Genomic DNA, 6,151 nt, shown 5'->3' with positions numbered 1-6,151 from the left:
AACTTTTTTTTTAAAAAAAAATCTTTTTTTGAAATATTCTCTATGACCTTACTTAGGTTTTTTCGCCAAATTATATGCTTCTAGTCTCCTATACTTTGGTGGAGCCCGTTCAGGTTCTATCCCCCGCCATGTGGGTTCCTCTGCCAATCCAGCAAAGGTGAGAAATCAGCGCTGTGCTCCGGCTTTAGACAGCCAATAGAAATTTTGCTTACTTAAACCAATCAGAAAACACCACGTATAAATTATTAGCCAATCAAAATCTCTGTTATTTTAGCTATCATATAAAAAAAATGCAAAATATCCCAGTTTCAATTCGATCCATTTATCTGAATCGAAGAAACCGACAATTCACATATCCCCATATCATTGTATGCTTGCCCTATTAGCACCTCTTTTGCTGTTGTGCTCAATTAGTTTTCACTAATTGGCGATTTTCTTGAAGAGGTCTAATAGAACAAGATACGGCGGTATGAGAAATATGCAAATTTAAAGATATTTTAGCGAATTACGCCGGCATAAGCTAAGTTCGTATTGCTAGAAGGCCTTCGTCGTTGCAAGTCACCTAACCCATTCACTGGCAAAAAAAATTAAAAATGTTGACGTACTGAAAAAAAATAACTTGTCCCACTCAAGCATTCATCGAGTTCCAACATTTGTACAGAGATGGCTCTGTTGTTGTCGCTTATCAAATATATATATAATTTTGGAATATCTCTTAAACGGTACGAGATAGCCAAAATCTGTTTGCAGATTTGTAATGTACACTCGAAGATAAGTAAAAGTGTGAATACAACCTATGCTCGGAAATCCAAAATGGCGACCGGAAGTAGGTTCATCTCTTAAACGGTACGAGATAGCCAAAATCTGTTTGCAGATTTGTAATGTACACTCGAAGATAAGTAAAAGTGTGAATACAACCTATGCTCGGAAATCCAAAATGGCGACCGGAAGTAGGTTCATCTCTTAAACGGTACGAGATAGCCAAAATCTGTTTGCAGATTTGTAATGTACACTCGAAGATAAGTAAAAGTGTGAATACAACCTATGCTCGGAAATCCAAAATGGCGACCGGAAGTAGGTTTATCTCTTAAACGGTACGAGATAGCCAAAATCTGTTTGCAGATTTGTAATGTACACTTGAAAATAAGTAAAAGTGTGAATACAACCTATGCTCGGAAATCCAAAATGGCGACCGGAAGTAGGTTCATCTCTTAAACGGTACGAGATAGCCAAAATCTGTTTGCAGATTTGTAATGTACACTCGAAGATAAGTAAAAGTGTGAATACAACCTATGCTCGGAAATCCAAAATGGCGACCGGAAGTAGGTTTATCTCTTAAACGGTACGAGATAGCCAAAATCTGTTTGCAGATTTGTAATGTACACTTGAAAATAAGTAAAAGTGTGAATACAACCTATGCTCGGAAATCCAAAATGGCGACCGGAAGTAGGTTTATCTCTTAAACGGTACGAGATAGCCAAAATCTGTTTGCAGATTTGTAATGTACACTCGAAAATAAGTAAAAGTATGAATACAACCTATGCTCGGAAATCCAAAATAGCAACCGGAAGTAGGTTCATCTCTTAAACAGTACGAGTTAGCCACAATCTGTTTGCAGATTTGTAATGTACACTCGAAGATATGTAAAAGTGTGAATACAACATATGTTCGGAAATTTACAGAGTTCATAGGAATTGTTATTTTATAGAACATTGTCAGCCATAAGGTTAATTCACCCTCTTCTCCTCAAATCGCATTACATACATGTGGAAGACAGAGGTAAAAAAAAATTAGGTTAAATTAACCTCTCTCCGAGAACTGACCCCGAGCGCCCATTTTTAGCGAGCGCTATTTCAGCGAGCGCTATTTCAGCGAGTGTTTTTGTAAAGCGAGTTGGCAACACTGCTTGTGAGGTTAACATACACCATAAAAGGCTACGCCTCGCCCAAACACATGTACACTCACACACAAAAAAAAAGCTAAAAAAATTATACACCGTGAAAGGCTACGCCGAGTTGGAAATACTGCTGGTGAGGTTAACATACACCATAAAAGGCTACGCCGAGTTGGCAACACTGCTTGTGAGGTTAACATACACCATAAAAGGCTACGCCGAGTTGGAAATACTGCTGGTGAGGTTAACATACACCATAAAAGGCTACGCCTCGCCCAAACACATGTACACTCACACACAAAAAAAAAGCTAAAAAAATTATACACCGTGAAAGGCTACGCCGAGTTGGAAATACTGCTGGTGAGGTTAACATACACCATAAAAGGCTACGCCGAGTTAGCAACACTGCTTGTGAGGTTAACATACACCGTGAAAGGCTTCAAAATATCAGTTGGTGAAATTTTCGGGGGGTGAGTTGGCACCACTGCGAGCCCCACATGATGATTCGAGCCCCAAATGAGGATTTAGAACCGGGCCACCTGTACTACTGTTAGGTAAGCATAGTTAAAAAAATAAAAAAAAAAATTCTGGTAAAAAAAGGCACGTTTGGAAACACTTCTTCCTCTCGCGAGACCGTGTGACTTTCGACAATCGCGCAATCTGCAGGTTCATAATGGAAACAACGGCATAATGTTGTCGCTTCGTACAAAAGGCTACTTTATTTTATCTAAAGTGCTTATTTTGTGTTGTGCAGCATTCCATACTGACAAAATACCTCCACGAAGTTTGATAAATGCAACAGAGACTTATTTCCGTAAGTAGTTTCTCCTGTGAATTTGAAGAAAAGTGTCTCCGATATAACAGACATTTACCCATTATTCTTCTGTTTCCCTTTCTTCAATCCTCCTTTTCTACATCTCTTTCTGTCTGCCTATTTATTTCTGACTGATTCGTTGTCTCGTTTGTTCTTGCTCTCTCTTTTTCGCCGACCTGCGTGGCGGAGTGGTTCGCACAGTGCGCTACGACGCCAGTGGTCCCGGGCTCGAATCCCGGCCTGGGCAGGTATATTCTTTTTGAGTGTCTTTTAAACAGTATCATCACTGATCCTCATCTTTGCGATTAGCAAAAAGTGGCAAAAAAGCGAAGTAAAGTAAACAAAATCAGTCAATCTCTGTTTCTCGTTATATATATATATATATATATATATATATATATATATATATATATATATATATATATATATCCTTCTTTGTAATTAAGGGGTCCCGTGTTCGATACACGGTGGAGGCACATAGTGGTTCGGTTCCCACTTCGAACTGTAGGTCCAGTTCCTGATTAACCTTACTGTGCATAAAGTGCACTTAAAACACCAAATCAATCAATCAAATCTCCTCCTTTGTGTGAAATTCTTGCTATTTATGTGGGAGGAATGGTGGGCGTTCGAGTTTGGATCCTTCTTACTAGGAGTTCCTAGTCGTATATCGTATCAACTTCTGTAAGAGATTTTCGATTATAAACCTATCAGTGGCGTAGCGTTATAGTAAGCCCGTACGCCCCGCGTTCCCAGAATTAAAATTTCAAAAATGTGTAAAGGCTGTAAATATAAAGCAAAACGTGACTAATTTCATATATGTTTGACCTTCATGCATTATAATAGCTATTTTTCGCGATCCGATTGCAACGCTCCACTAACAACACTCGTTCTAGCATTTTTTTTCAATGCCTTTACTGGCCGTACGCCGAGCAAGTTCGGCGTAAAGGGGACTATATTCCTTACCGCCTTTCTGGAGGGAAAGCTTGAATCTCTACAGCACGCGCGGAAATGCTCTCTCGTACAAAAATGACCCTTCCTGACTTCTGAAGCAGACGACAGCTGTAGAATTCCTACCCGGTTCTTCGTGCTCGTGCCACTCGTGCTATGTGATGTTACAATACGCAATATTGACTGACGTAACTTGTAACGTGCCAGCAGTTACAATATATTTTTCATTAAACGCACTGTTTTGGTTTTATCAGCGGAGATTTGATAACTCCCTTTTTTTTCTGATTGTTGAAATGCTGCATAAGCGTTCATTGTCGTGTTATCTTATCTGCTCTGCGCTCCGCCGAGGCTCATTGTTGTCTAAAAAGCTTAGTAAATGCTTTATATCAGGTGTTTTTTTGACATGTATATTTTCTGGCGTTTAGGGTTTTTAACAGTAAGGAATTGGGTAATCTAGTTTATCACAGTTTGCAATATGTAAATATATGAGGTTTGCTACGTGTAAATTTGTGACGTAGTTAGGTACATCATCGCCACCTGCTTTACCTATATAAGTAGCTCTCACGGCCCGAAAAATCAGTCTCTTTATGGCTCCCTGATGTCAAGTGGCAGACATCCAGGAAACGGCCTACTTGCCAGAGAAGCCCAGTAGCAGCAATGGAGGACTTGGTTCCCAGGTTCAAAACCGGGAAGCCCCCGGCCAGGTCCCTCCTGAAAAGACCCTTAATGACCCGGTTCCCAGGAGCAATCCTCGGGAAGCCCCCGGCTGGGTCCCCCAAGGTTTCTGGTTCCCAGGTACAAACCCCGGGTGGTCCCCGATCAGAGACCTGTAATAGATGTGGCCCAGTAAAATTCCGGCTCCCAGGTTCAACACCAGGGTAGTCCCCGGCCGGTTCTTTTCATTCCTCCCCTCTTTTTGCTTTGTATTTTGTGATGGAACCGACTCCCAGGTTCAATCCCCGGGAAGTCCCCTGGTCGGTTTCCTTTCCCCTCCGTTTTTCCTTTCCTTAAATAACCATATGTTCGGAAGGTAGGAGAGGGAGGAAAAGGTTTATTTTTAATTTAACCTAGCTTTATTTAGTTCAGGAACCGACTCCCAGGTTCAAACCCCGGGAAGTCCCCGGTCGGTTTCTTTCCTTTCCCTTTTTAGCTTTTAAGCATATACACATGAAAGAGAGAAGGAAGTTTTGACATTCTATTAACCGGCAAACGTTTCAAGTAAGTCTGGAAACCTAACTGAAATAAACATACTTACTTACTTAGTCGATCCTCTTCTACCGTCAGGTGTAGAGGTTTTGCAAAGAGCTCTCCATCCTTCTCGGTCCCTGGCTAAAATTTTTGCCCTGTTGGTATCCAATCCTCTTCTCCTCAAAACTTCTTCCATCCAGCCGTCCCAGATCTGCCTTGGTCTTCCCTTGGGTCTCTTTCCATCTACTTTAGCTTGCCATATCTTTTTAGGTATCCTTTCTTCACTCATTCTGTGAACATGACCAAACCACCTCAACTGCGACGCTTCTATTTGTTGTTGTAAAGGTTGGTTCTTATGGCTCATTCGAATTGTCTGATTCCTTACTCTATCTCGTTTTGTTTTTCCTTCTATTCTTCTTAGGTATCTCATTTCAGTTGCTTGAAGTCTGCTAGAATAATTAGTTGTTAGTGGCCATGATTCACACCCGTAAATTAGTGTAGGTGCATACGTTGTTTTGTAAACTGTCAACTTTGTTTTCTTCGTAATTTCCTTTTTATTTATGAAGTTTCTATTTAGAGCATGATATAATCTTCCTGCTGCAGCAATTCTATTATTTACTTCTTCATCTATTTTCCCACTGCTGCTTATTATATAGACCCTAAATACTTGAACTTTGTTACTTGTTCCAAGCTCTCACCTCCTATCTTAATGGTACGAGTTCTATGTTCTCTACTTATTATCATTGTTTTTGTTTTACTGGTGTTAATTCTCATATTTACCTTCTGTAGTTCTCTGTTCCATACATCTAAATTATATTGTAAGTCCTTTTCAGTTTTAGCAAATAAAACGAGATCGTCTGCAAAAGCTAGTTCTGATATTTGTACAGGCCTCATGAGCCAATTCCCAACAGTAAAGGGCTTAATCTTTCTTTTGCAAGTTTTTGTAATTTCATCAATTAAAATTATGAACAGAAGTGGACTTAAAATGCGGCCTTGTCTTACTCCAGTTGATGTATAAAATTCATCAGATTTTATGTTACTTGTACGGATGTAGTTACAACAGTTATTGTAAAAGCTCTGTATGCTAGCGATCAGGTTATCATTCACTTTTCTTCTTTGCAGCACTTCCCATAACTTAATCCAAGGTACCCTGTCAAATGCTTTTTCCAAATCTATGAAACACATATGAATTTCTTTATTATATTCTATCACTTTTCCTGATCTTTGTCTTAGTGTAAAAATTAAGTCCTGGCAGCTTCGATTTGGTCTAAATCCACTTTGGCTTTCTTCTAGTTGGTGTTCAATTT

The sequence above is a fragment of the Lepisma saccharinum genome, unplaced genomic scaffold (assembly GCF_977018435.1).
Source record: "Lepisma saccharinum unplaced genomic scaffold, izLepSacc3.1 HAP1_SCAFFOLD_764, whole genome shotgun sequence".
In the NCBI taxonomy this organism is placed as follows: Eukaryota; Metazoa; Arthropoda; class Insecta; order Zygentoma; family Lepismatidae; genus Lepisma; species Lepisma saccharinum.
The sequence above is the reverse complement of the archived record's forward strand: the minus strand, read 5'-3'. Positions refer to the sequence as shown.